Source organism: Pteropus alecto, unplaced genomic scaffold (assembly GCF_000325575.1).
Source record: "Pteropus alecto unplaced genomic scaffold, ASM32557v1 scaffold3, whole genome shotgun sequence".
NCBI lineage: Eukaryota > Metazoa > Chordata > Mammalia > Chiroptera > Pteropodidae > Pteropus > Pteropus alecto.
Window position 1 is genome coordinate 21,676,534 of NW_006442484.1, and position 14,705 is coordinate 21,691,238.

At 35.7% G+C, this 14,705-nt stretch overlaps 1 protein-coding gene and 1 pseudogene across 9 annotated transcripts in view; both read right to left on the reverse strand.

Annotated features, from left to right (window-relative positions):
- Positions 1-14,705, reverse strand: part of GTDC1 (glycosyltransferase like domain containing 1) — a 338,147-nt gene that overhangs the window by 307,869 nt on the left and 15,573 nt on the right. The window lies entirely within an intron of this gene.
- LOC112470607 lies at positions 13,328-13,450 on the reverse strand (annotated as a pseudogene).

A 14,705-nucleotide genomic window follows, 5' to 3' on the forward strand; every position in this document is an offset into this window, starting at 1 on the left:
TTTGGTATATATTTGAAATTTTTCAAATATTGTGAGGAAAAAGTCTGGAAAAGAGACTTACAGCTATACATCAGTAAGTTTAACATACATGAAAGTCTAAAAACAAACTGGACTGATTCCTTTTGCCTCAAAAAAAAAAACCTAAGATCAATGAGTAGAAACCCAAATGTTGGCTTCAGATAAGAAAGAACTCTCTAATAATTAAAAGTATCTGAAAATGAAGTTGGTTCCCAGGAAGAAAGAGAGGGCCCTGTGACTGGGCTAGTAATATTCAAACAGGAGATGACCGATTAGAATGGGTTACTATGTAGGGGATTGAAGCAACAAATGGGGCAAATGAATTCTAAAGGATTTCAAATCTGTGAGTATCTGAAAAGAATTTATTATCTTAAGACAGATACACATAAGTCACTAGAAAGATTTTATGATTTTATGGTTGCTTTATAAAGAATATAAAATCAACGTTGATTTTATATTCTTTATAAAGCAACCATAAAGAATGAAGTTTCACCAAACCAATTTCTTCACAAGCCTCATCTTACAGGCCTTCATTCTCCGAAGCCCAGCTTCCCTAGCCTTCTGGCAGGTTCTCAGTGTGCCCTGCAGCCTCTGTGGCATATGCTGCTCCTACGAGAATGTTCTTCAGATAGAAGCTAAGACAGTCTTTTTCAGGGGAGCCTTTCCTACGTGACCAGATCGGGTTCTTTCATTGCATGCTCTCCAACAATCACAGTTATTTTTTGGAGAGAAGAGACCCCACATTTGTGCTCACCACTGTGCTCCCCAGGGCCTGTCACAGAGCCTGGCATATTGTAAGCGCTCAATAAATATTTGCCGAATGGATGAATACGACATTCCCTATGAACCTAGCATTTTCATAAATGATGATCTAAACTGAATACAAGTTAATGTGCCAAAATATAACCACACTACCTCTTTATTACAGGTGATTAAACTATCTCCCTAGAAGCTAAGGACAATAATAGCTAGCTCCCAAGGCAATATTTTTATACTTGTTTTATTATGAAAATAAAACACATTTCAATAATTTTAGCTTCACAATACACAAAATAAATTTATTTTCCAAAACTCTTAAGATACTGACAAGCCAAATGATTCTCAAGTCAAACTGTGGGTTATTAAGCTGAAAGAATACACTGTATGAATGTGAACCTTAATGAGGACATTCGGGTAATGAAGAAGCAGTGAGAGCTTCAGGACAGATGGACAACCATCACATCATATAAAATATTTCCAAATGTGTGCTTGAAGAAAGATGTGAAAATTCCCAGAATAGGAATATTTTGTGTTGCTAAGTAACACTAAAGATTAATGAGTAAATTGTCTCTCTTACAAAGGTCAATTACAATCTTCTCATTCATCAGTGTAATTCCTTTTAATGACTATTCATTTTTAAAACCTTTACAAAATATACTAAACAAAAAAGAAGACATAAATTGTGTTTAACACTCAGAAATCACTAATGTATCTAATGTGCACATGGACATTTAGAGTCATTTTTATTTCCGCTTTTGATGAACAAAATTACAAGATCCTACCTTTAGTATTAAGATTGCATGTGTGAAAAAAATTCTATTACATTATGAAAAGTACAAAAAAGTATTCTACCACACCATAATTATTACTAAAGCTAATACATATACTACTTGAAATTCCAAATAAATTTTAATAAATTCTAACAAGGCTAAACACTAGGTTTTAAGGTTATTTTATTTTTATTTTTATTTGGGAGAAATTATCTCTTCTATCTTTTCAGAACTGTGCATTACCTGATAAATTTGAACTAGAGCCAGCACTGTACCACTGAAATCCCTTAAACTCAATCCCGCTCCTTATAAAGTTTAGCTTTAATTTTGGACCCAATATGAACTTTCACCCAGACCTACACTTTCACCTAGGTCATCCACTCCATTATTAGCACCAATCCTGGGCTCATTCCCTCTCCACATCAGAAACAAATGACAAACGAAGAAAAAGATGAAGAGAAGCCTTCAGATTGAGTAATGAACTCCAAAGAATGATTGTTTTTTAATGAAGTAAATAAAATTTACCTTGGAGAGGTTTGAACATGAAAAAGATTTAGCCTAATGCCTAACCTAACATTTACTAAATACTCAAAAATCAGAATTATTATTATTACTGTACTTTAATATTGCAAATTGATTTCTTCTGAAATTAATACTAAAAATGTATTAATTGATTAATATTCCAAATCTACAAATAGAAAACACAAGACTCTAAAAGTCCTTTAACTTTTTAGTATGAAATTTTTCAAATCCACACACAGCAGTAGAGAGGAGTTTAATGAACCATATCACTTAGCTTCAACAATTATCACTCCATCAATTTTGTTTCATCCACAGGAAATCTATTCTTGAACAATGCAAAATACACTGAATTGAGATGCCCTTTTAAAAGTGTACCTAACATTGTAGAACATTCAGAAATGATGGGTTTCATGCAAAAACGTCATCTTTGTCTCTTACTGTTCTGTTAAACCAACCTTTGCCCTTGAGAAAAAACTCAAGTAATCCTCATGACTTTTCTAGTCCCTCATAAGGAACAGAAAATCACAAGGTCACTTTAAATGGTAAGTTTTGGTTCAGTAATTTAAAATAACTAATTCAAGGTAGACAATTAGGGAAATTTGAATATGGACTATATATTATATAACATTACTCATATCAATGGCAAAGTCCCAGGTGTGATAATGGTACTGTAATTACATAAGAGATTATCTTAATTTTTAAGATAAACAAGCTGAAGTATTTAGGAGTAAAGTATCATTTTCAAATGATTCAGCCCCACTCCCAGGGCCAAAAAAATATAAATACATGTAGCCAAATGTTACTAACTGGTAAAAGGTATGGGGTGTTTATTATATTACTGTTCCAACATTGCTGTAGTGTAAAAATTTTCAAAATTTAAAACACTGGATCCAAATAACAATCAAAATTCCAAAGTACACTTAACATTAAATTATATGTTCTCCATTCAGCTGGCGCCTGCCCAGAGCTAGCTGGCCACCGTCAGTGAGGGAGAGAACAAAACCCTTTTCTTCTCACCAAGAAATTTCTTTTCTGCCATCTTCCTGAGCTTTCTAAGCCCACCAGGGTCAAGATCAGGGAGATGAGAACAGGTCCAGCATATAGTACAGTTCTTATTTGACTGCTACTGTACCAAAATGGCCTAGGGCTACGTGGCTAAGGTAGGTATTTAAAGCTATTTTTTCCTCTCTTGGGCAGCTTATGTGCATTCTTCCAAGGGTATGACCCTCCAACTGCAAAACTCCTGCTAGTATCTCCCTCAGCGAAAAGATCCTTCCCAATGCCCCCTCAGTTTCTGACTGCTGGCAGTACACCCAGCAACTCCTTACTGCTGGGATCTCCATCCCATGGCAGAAAACTTTCTTGAGCAGGATCGCTTTTCGAATAACACCAGATCGATATTCATAGTCTGGTATACAAACACCTTTGACCTGTTGAAAGAGGGGAGTGCAAATACTTCTCAAACTCAGTCCTACTGCCAGAGAACACTTTGACTTGCCATGGCATGAGTAACTGGTGACCCCAACTGCAGGACCCATTTAATCCAGTTGAAACTCCTCTCACTAAGCTTAGTGAAAGATACAGACATCCCTAACTTGTGGCAGGCAGGGCTAAAACACACAACGCTCCAATGACATTCCATAAAAATTCAACTGACAAAATCTCTCCCCCTATTGATATCTTCTATGTGAGTGAAGGAATTCGAAGGTCACAAAACCAGCTTTCCACAATTCTGCATATGGTGTAGCACTTCCTTTGGCTATAGAAGTATCTACTCAATACTGACGCATCACTGAAAGTTCAGTTTATCATTCCATTATCCTAGGAACTCTTTTATTTTGTCAACCCCAGGAAGGAAGATACCAAGAAGGACTCCTGGTGACTAACTGGGCTCAAATTTAGAAACAGAGCCTTGCAGCGATTTCTAAACAGGGGCCTCTCACACAGGCTGTGCTTTAGGAAGAAGCCTGCATTAAACTGCCTGCCTCCTGCACTGAACCGCCTACCTACATGGTGTCCCTGCTGTCCGAATCAGCCATTAATAAAGGAGTTTCTGGAATTACATTTCAACTAATAGGACTAAGGCATTCCCTGTCCAATCAAGGACTGTGCACTATTTCCGCACTTCCACTGACCACTCAGAGTAGCTCCATTCTGACCAATCAGGACAGTGCTTTTTGGACCACTCAAACCATGAGGATTTGGAATCCTCTTTGCATGAGGATGAACCAATTAGGGACCAGCAGTGAAGACTTTTCTCTATATAAGTCAGCTTCCCTCTGGCTTGAAGAGAGCACATTCCCTTTCAACCTAAGACTGAAGACTGTTTTCTCAGCTACAGCTGAAACACTGAAGACATCTGGCTGGAAAAGCAGAGCAGATCAGGCAGAGTGAACAGAACCGGAGTAGAGCAGAGTAGAGCAGACCAGAGCAAAGCAGAATAGGTGTAGTGGATTGGACTGGATTGGAGCAGAGCTGTCTAGCCAGGGAGAGGCCTTGCCTGAGTGCTGCCTCGTGCAAGGGCCACCTTTCCAGAGGGCCACTTCATAGCCATGCTGTATCACAATTGAGCTCTTTGCACTAAATAAAGTTTCCTTCTTCACTGCACCCCAAATTGAGGATTCCTGTTGGTGCTGAATTGGTGCCCATGACCATTGGTTGACATCTGGCCTGTGCTTTTTTGAAGCAAATACAAGTATTACATGCCAGGTTCCTTAAACTATGACCTGAAATCAGTAATTGAGATTTCTGAAGGTCATTACCACTCCTCCAGGAAGCATATCTTTTTTATCTTTTCAATGACAGCACAAGCAACCAGCAGCACATCTTAGGTCCTCATAAAATGTTGTTTGAAGGGATGACCTCAGGAAATGACAGTAGGTATAAATAAAGAGTGTATAAAATTAAACAATGACAACTGACTTTCACTATCTGAAGCATTATCTGAAAATAGTCTGCTCAGTCCATGAAAGTTGGGTTAAGCATAACACATTTGTTCCTACCTAATTTATACACCAAGATATAGTCCTCTGAGAACCTAGAGCAACCAAACACCTAAGTGCTCCTTCTCTGTTCTACAGCTACACCCATCTCCACACTTACTCATGGCATACAGAAAATACGTGTCTCTACCATTTGTATACAAGTCACTGAGGGTTTACTTATTTGTGTTCACTCATGCCACCATAAATAGTGGTTATTCTCAATAAAATATATATACATGTTGACCAATACAGGTTAAACTAGAGGATTCTCATAAAACACATATATAAATAGATTACATTAGAGAATGAGTAGCGTACCATTTCAGATTACGCACGGCAATTCTCCATCTTTACTGGAGGAATACTACTTAGATCTAATGAATGGACCCTTTATTTCTATCTGCTTGCTACTCTAGAAGCACAGCTATACAGAAAGATCTACCTATAGGGCAGCATAATGCCTGGAGTATGCTTATTCATTCACATATGCTTATATATTACACATATGCTTATTCATTCAACAAGCCATATTGGAGATTTACTTCAAGATACCTTAAAGGCTTTCTATTTTAAAGAGTATTTATGTAAATATTCAATAACTATTGACAGAACATCAACTATGTGCCAGGTTCTAGGCTAGTCAGCCCTATGGGAAAATCATAGATGAGTAAAGCATTCAATGACCTTACAATTTAGTAAGATGGTTTTGACAAATATTCAAAGGACTGTAACATCCCAGTAAAGAAAAGCACCACCATAAAGAAATGAGAGATTCTGAAGAATGATTAGGATTTTGACACGGAGAAGTGAAGAAGGTCTTTCAGCAAAGAAACAGTATTATCAAAGAAAAAGACGTATGCATAGGAATGTTGACCAAGACACCAGAGCATTTGTTAGGTATGAAAAGAGGAAAATAGAGTAGAAAAAAAAAAACAGAGGAAAGCCTAACTAGAGAAGCCCTGAAGTGCCAAGGTTGCACATTAAAACTTCCTTTTGTGAATAACAAGGACAATCAAAGAAAACATAAGTTTAAGGAAGAAGAGAGTCATTGAAAACTGAAATTGGTCTCAGTGGGAACAAACACTGAAAGAAGAAAACCAGAAGTTAGGAAATCAAGGAGGGGTGCATTTTCAATAGTCTAGGGCTACAGACATCTGCATAACATAATTAAAAGGAGAAATGTCATCAAGAAAGGGGTTGATCAATGTTCAACTCTTTTAATGGCAGATACATATAAATAAAAATATTTTTAGATGTACACAAAAACATTTATTTCTTAAATTTCAATACTAAAAAAGAGAGTAACAGGACATTTCAAATGCTGGCTATGATAGAATAAAGAGTACCAGACTTGTCCCCTTCCTATTGTAATCAACCAGAAAACTGTACAAAATATATAAAACGATTTTCAGACAGTAGACAATAAGGAAGTACAGAACTCTGATGATCTCTGAAGAAGAGAATCCATTAAGGTGAGCCCTATGGTTACTACAGTTTTCTACCTGGAGGCACACTATAGACCACTGCACAAGGAGATAAAAAGCACATGGTGGACTAGCTGAAATGAGGGGGAACAGAGCTTTAGGGAAGCTGAGGTGGATGGCATCTGTAAGGATGCACTGCATAAGAGAAAGGAGCTATGCAGAGAAAAAGCTCCACATATCTACATAGGGATCCCATATATATATTTCTGATGAATATTATAAGACTCCATGAGTCTGGCTGAAGAATATGAAAGAGCAATAATCTGAACACTACCCAAAAATCGCATAGGCCTAGAAGACGTTCAAGATTAGAACAGAAGAGTAGAGACATCATTAATCATCATGACATTGAATATAGCATGGCAAAAGGTCACATCTTAGTAATAAACTAAATTAGCTCTAGAGTAAAGGCTACTCAAGAACAATCTTGAGATTAAATTAAAATGTCTAAAAAGAATTCACTAGATGATTTCATGACAATGTAGAAGACAAGATCATTTAACTTGAAGGCAGGACAATAAAAACTGTCCAAATAGTAGAGAAAAAAGAGGCTGAGAAAAAGTGAATTGGGTCTCAGTGACCTGTGGAATAATATCTAGTTATCGATCATATGTGTAACTGGAATCCCAAAAATAGAAAAGCAGAAAATAGTTCTGAGAAATTAATGACCTAAAGGTTTTCAAATTTGAGGAAAACGATAAACCTACAGATCCAAGAATTCAATGAACCTCAAGCAGGATGCATATCAAAAAACTACATCAAGACACACCATTATTGGGGTGGGGGGGGAACCCTGTCAGGGTGCAATTTAAAAATAAAGGCTAAATAAAACATTTTCAAATAAAAGGTGAGTATTTGTTCAAAATAGATGTTTGCCACGAGAAATGTTACAGTTTATCAGGCTGAAGAAAAATAACACTATTAGGAAGCACAGATCTGCATGAAGGAATGAAGACCAGAAGAAAGGATAAATATGCAAGTAAATATAAAAGACTTTTTTCATTTTTTAATTGCTCTAAAAGAAAATTGACTGTTTAAAGAAAAAAATAAAAAATACTATGATGCTTTACATAATACACAGAAGTAAAATATACAATGCTGCAAAGAACAGGTGGGAAGAAATGCCACATATTTATGTAAAGCTCTTAAATTATACATAAAGTGGTATAATATTATTGGAATATAGACTGTGATAAATCAAAATGTCTACTATAAATCCTATAGAAACAACTAAATTAAAAATAAAAATATACAAAGATATATTGCTAATAACCCAAAAGATGAGGTTAAAAATAAACATTAATCCCAAAGGAAGCAAAAAAAGAAGATAAAAGGAATAAAGAACAGATGGGACATATATTTCACATATACTTCACACATTTTTAAACTGTTGTCTTTTGATTATTGGATTATAAGAGTTTTTTATGTATTGTAAATACAAGTCCTTTACCAGAGATCGAATTTGCAAATATTTTCTCCCATTTGGGGAGTTGTCTTTTCATTCTCTTGATGGTATCTTTTTAAGTTTTTAATTTTGATGAAGTCCAATTCACCTATTTTTTTTCTTTTGTCACTTGTACTTGTGTTTTTCTAAGGCTTTGCTTAACCCAAGAAGATTTACTCTCATGCTTTCTTCTAAGAATTTTATAATTTTAGTATTTCCATTTAGGTCTATAAGTCACTTTGGCATTAATAGTGCAAGAAAAGGGTCTAACTTTATTATTTTCTTAATGGATACACAGTTGTCCCAGTACCATTTGTTGACAAGACTATTCTTTCTCTATCGAATTATCTTGGCACCCTTGTCAAAAATCAACTAAACATAAATGTTGAGGTTTATTTCTGGTTTCTTAATTCTATTCCACTGATCTATTTTTATACCAGTACCAATAAGTCCTTCACTTTTCTTCTGTTTCAAGATTGTTTTGACTATTTGGGGTAGCTTGAATTTCCATGTAAATTTTAGGATCAGTTTTTCATTTTCTGAAAAAAAAAAAAGGCAGCTAGGATTTTTGATAGAGATTTTCTTAAATCTGTAGATCATTTGGAAGAGTACTGCCGTCTTAACACTATTAACTCCTCTGATACACAGACATAGAGTGCATTCCTATTTATTTAATTTCTTCCAACAAATTTTATAGGTTTCGGAAGAATCATTTGGTTTTTCTACTGTTTTTGTTCTCCAAAAGATACCATCAATGGGCAATCTACAGATCAGGAGAAAATATGTCTGACGAATGATTTGTATTCTGATATGTAATGAACTCATAACTGAATGACAAGAAAACAATCCATTTTTTTTAAATGGGTAAAAGATTAGAAAGGATACTTCACAAAAGATAAACAAATGGTCAACAAGTAAATGAAAAGATCCAGGTCAGTAGTTATCAGGGAAATGCAAATGAAATCACAATGAGATAACACTATACACCCATTAGCACATCTGAATTTAAATGAATGGCAACATCAAGTGCTGGCCAGAATGTGGAGCAATTAGAACTTTTATACTTGCTTGGAAATATGGCACAATCACTTTGAAAAGGGTTTTGCAGTTTCTTACAGAGTTAAGTATACACTTACCAATTCTATTCCTGGGTCTCTAACCCACACGAATTAATGCATATATACAGAAAGACTTGTAAACAAACATTCATGGTGGTGTTATTCCTTATAGGAAAAAATTAGAAACCCCCCAATATCCATGAACAGGTAAATGTTAAAGCAAATTGTGGCACATTTTCAGGTCAAGATGCCTAGTAATTAGGATGAGGGAGGGAAGGAGAAGTGACTGCAAAGGGATACAAGAGAACTTTTGGAGGTGAGGAAATGTTCCATACCTTGATTGTAGCAGTAGTTACATATATGTGTATATCTGTCAAAACTCATTCAACTGTATATTTAAAATAAGTGCCTGTTATTATATGTAAATTATATCACCAATATTTTACTTAAAAATTAAAAAAGAAGAAATATTCAGACATTTGGAAACATTGTCAGAAGATGCCAATAGGAGGCACATAAAGTTTTACTACAGGTGTAACCCCTCAACGAATCTTTTATTGTCTTTTATTCATTCAAATCAATTATGTATTAAGTACCAACTATGTGCCAGGAATTGTTCTAAGCATAGTGGTAGAGTAGTAAACAAAACGAAATCCCCTGCTTTCATCAAGCTTTCATCCTAACAGGTAAAGACTGACCATAAAAAAACTAAAACAGTTTCAGAAGGCGCTTAACAGGAAAACTAAGCATCTGGGGGGAGAGGACTTTTAAATAAAATGGTCAAGGAAGGCCTCACTAGAAATGTTACATTTCAACAAAGATCCAAGAAAGGTTAGAGAATAAGCTTAGTTATCCGGAGGAAGAGCATTCTAGGCAGAGGGAACTCAAGTGCAAAGCCCCTGAGGCCAGCTATTCAAGGAACATTGTAGTGTCAGTTGCAAATGGAGAGTAATAAACAGTCAAAAGATGAGGCTGCCAATGGGGCAATCTCATATACAGTTTTACAGGCTGCTACAAAGACTTTAGCTTTTACTATAAGAAAGGAAATAACTGAAGCTTTGCACAGAAGAATGACAGGACCTCATGTATATTTTAACTGTGATTATCTTGGCTGCTGCACTGAGATTAAACAACTGGGTTAGGAGTTGAGGATTGCAAGATGAAGCTGGGAGACCAGCAGGCTATTAAAACAATCCCAGTAAGACATGATAATGGGTTGGACCAGGTAGTAGTGGAGGTGGTGAGAGGTGATCATATTCAGATTCTAGATGTATTTTGATGATAAAGCCAACATGAACTACTGACAGATTAGGTGTGGATGTAAAAGAGATAAGTCAGGGATGAATGACTCCAAGGTTTTTGATCTGAGTAACACAGATGAACATGTCACTAACTTAGGGAAGACTAAACATAAAACAAGTTTGGGTAAAAAGATCAGTCGAGTTTTGACTATTTTAGATTTAAATACCTTTAAATATCCATATGGAGGTATCATAAGACAATTGGATATGTGTCTGGAGTTCAGAAAATAAAAGCTCTTATTTTTTCAAGGTAAATCACTGGGTATGGTGGGTGTGTGTGTGAGTGTGAAACTTTTAAGAAATCATCCTTACTTGAATTTAATGCATTAAGGCCTCAGCACTAACAGATCATTCCTGTGTTTTCTAATTTACATAAATCCATACACGTCTGCTAGGCACTTCACACCTTTATTTTTACTTTCACATCTGAAGTACAGCAATATGGATAGATAAGGTGTATATTTAAGATAACAATGTGAACAGACACATTCCTGGAGCTACAGCTATTTAAAAGTGACACTAGCATCAAGATACTCATTCTTATTCTGGGAAGGCTTTAAAAAACAATCACTTGTTATGAAACTAATTGCAATGCCAAATGCTTCTTAGGCTTGTATGTGAAAATTATCATCTCTACATTTTACTGTTTTAAATCAAGGAAAGTAATAGACTTTGTGATTAGACTTAAAAGTTTGGTTTTGATGCTTATAACTATCTAGGTTCTAAAGTGAATAACATTTCCACACTATATTTCATGGAGGAAGACACTTTGTACATAACTAAAGAAATGCAAAAATGACATGTAAAAATACCAAACTTCAACCAGAATTCTAACATGAGCAAGCATGCTTAACTTGTGGCTGAAACCATTCTAAAAAAAAGTTTTTTTCAGTGTGAGTGAGCATTATTTCTTCCCAGTCTACCCATTCTCAATTCTATGCCTTTGATTATTCCCTCATGCTAGAATGCCTTTCTTCCCAGCTGATCTCCTTCTCTTCCTTCAAGGCTCAGCCCAAACTCAGCATGCTCCACAAAGCGTGCCATGAATGCCTGTGGTATTTCTCTCCACATTTCCACAGCATTGCTACTTGCATGTCTAGGGAACCTATGTCATTATGCCATGGATTAAGGTTGGCTATTTACCCTAAAACAGAAGCTCCTCGAGGACAGAAAATCTTAGTCATCTTTGCCTTCCCTAAAATACTTAACATAGTACCTTACATATCAGATTATAGGTATAAACTAAAGGCTTGTTCAACTAAATTCTATTAAACTAATAATCAAATACACTGAATTCAGTGGGATACATTTCATCACTTCAAACATAATCTTCTGGATCTCACTTCCCCATCTCTCCATAACATCCCAGAAAAATCCTATTGCTTCTCAGTCACTTTCAAGTATTGTAAAATATAGTCTAGTCCAGTTTAACCCTTCGATTTCATATCTTATTCAAAGAATATCACTGCACCGCCACCCCCCAACCAGGGTCAACCAAAAGAAATAATAATCTGTTTTTCAATATTCTTCGTGGCTCTTTCACTTTTCTCCACTTCCTTCCTCATTTTCTGGTTCCTGCAGATCAGGTTAGGCAGAGGAAGAGGGACGAATGTTCTGTGTGCCTAGTTCCATGTGGTTTTACTAGATGGATTGGTAGCAGGATGATCTGTTATCCTTATGTAATTATTGACAGCACTTCTCTCATTCTCAAAAAAGCCCAGTTTGGACAGTACAATACAGGTCTTCGAGGCAGGGTGGCCTTAAATTACAGCAAGCAAAGAGGCTGGTTCCTTTACCCTGCATAGTTCCCTGGTGTGGGGGATTCATTCTCAGACTGGCCTCACTATCCCACCCACAGTCCCCTCATATGACAAGCAGCCCTCCTTGGCTGGATCCATCAAAATAACTCAAACCTGGTTAGTTCTCGTAGGGTCTACTTGGGCCACGAAACAAAATTAATGTCTTCTTATCACACCAGATTGACAAATGTCAACTCTTTGCACTACTGCCCTCTCTCAACATGGCACCTCACTGGTTCCAGACACTCTTTTCTGCTCCAAAAATGAGTCTATGTTCAGGAATGCTCCAAACTCTAGAAAAAATATGCTCTCTCAGAAACTCTCTGGGAAGTGTGATTGCATTATCAAGAAACAAGATTATGTGCAGCTCATTAAACAACCAGACAAGAAATTATAAATACCAATCTACACTTCTGCAAGACATACCCAAATTCTGAGTTGAGAACAAAAGGTCCTTCTGGGAAAAAACTGAAATGTCACATAACTACCCACTAGATTAACAATTCTTCACCTGAATAAAACCTGTATTACCCCTTTTCCAATTTCTCTTACATACGGGAAGTGGGTGCTACAGTTCTTTTACTAAGCCCCACATCCCTCTTTAGAATGCAAGGATACTTACTGACCCTTATTTTCAGCTTTGGAACTTCAGCTAAAATCTTGAAACAAGTGCTAGTTGTCAACACATTATCTTAGGTGGAATTCCCCTGTTATAGCTACTGCTTATCATCTGGTCAAATTTTACCTTAGTAGATCAGTATATTATTCATATTCAAACAACTCATTTAGTTATACACATATTTAATGAAGAGCCACAGCATAAATGGAGAATTCCCACTTTGAAATTCAGATTTAAAATGATACCAACAAAAAATGAAAAATAAAATTCTGTACAACAAACCAAGTCAATAATTGCATACAGGTATCCCCACTTTTTGAAAGCTTGCCTATGCCACTTCACTTTTACAAAATACCTATATCAACACCTGTTTTCACTAACCAAAAGAAATCTAAAGAGGATTTTTGCTTTTAAATTAATGGTAACTGTTTCTTCACTTTACTCCATTCCGGCCTACGAAAGGTTTCATAGAAACGCTATACTTTTGGATAGCAGGGGAAACCTGTATCTTTTTAAGTCAAGTTATATACTATAAAGTGTTATGATTATTTATTTGTTTGTTTGTTTAACACCTACAGCACCTGGTCTTCCTAGGTGGTCTCCCATCCAAGTACTAACCAGACCCAACCAACCTTGCTTAGCTTCCGAAATCAGACGAGATCGGGCACGGTCAGGGTGGCATGGCTGTAGATTAAAGTGTTAAGATTTTTTAAAAAATAGATGTCTCATAATACTATTTATTAGATTTCAGTTATTACATGAAGAATACTCATAAAAGCTCTGTCTATAGAAAAATCTTGTAGTATGCATCAATATCTATACCTAGAACAAACTGTAGAGATTTACAGACTTGAACTAAAAATGCATAGTGGGGATGGTTTAACCACATTGGAAAAATTATACATATAAACATAAACTTCTAAAGTTAAAACACACACCAATCCTGACAGAACAATTCCATTCTTAGGTATTTAACTCAGAGAAATTAAATCATATGTACACAAAAAGATACACAAAAATTATGTTTATAGCAGCTTTATTCACAATTGCCAAAAACCAGGAAAAGAAAATCAAATGTCCAGTAACAGAATAATGGATAAACAAATGGTGGTAAAACAGATCACTACTCAGCAGCGAAAGAGAATGAACCACTGTTACACACAACATGGATAAATCTCAGAATAACTATACTGAGGAAAAGCAGCAAGGTACAAAACAGTATATACTCTATGATTCCATGTATATAAAGTTCAAGGAAAAGTTTACTTCATCTATAGTAAGAGAAATCAGAACAGTGGTTGTCTACGGGGAAGAGAGAGGAGGACTGATTGGTAAGAGCCATAAGAGAATTTTGGGGGGGTGTTAAACTATTCTATTTCTTGAATGAGAGGTAGTTACATGAATCGACACACATATCAAAATTCATTAACTGTTTATTTAAAAATGGATTTTTATATATAAATTACAACCAACGAAACTGATTTAAATCGCATCTGATATCTTACTTCCGGAAGATGTCAAGGATAATCAGTTAATGTAAAATGTAATCTCCTTCCAAAAGCTGGTTACCAATATGTATATTGGTAATCATAATAAACTTATAAACTAAATCAGATTCTGAAACACAAATCCAAGTCCAAAGTGTTTACCCAAAGTCACAAGGAAACAAGGATAATTTTAGTCTATAGCAACATCCATAAAGGCTCAAAGAATGAATAGGAGTAATCAACATATCTTTTCTTGGGAGGTCATGATCTAAAGCAGGTGGTCACTTTTGACTATCATAAAATATGAATATGACTTCATGTTAAAGATACTTTTCCCCGACTTATCCAATATTTACTCCACCTACTAGCAACTTTTGAGGAGCATACTACCCTGTATCAATAATACCTATTTCTAAATCACTTTTCCTGATCTCTCTACCTTAGTTTTCTCTTTTTAGCT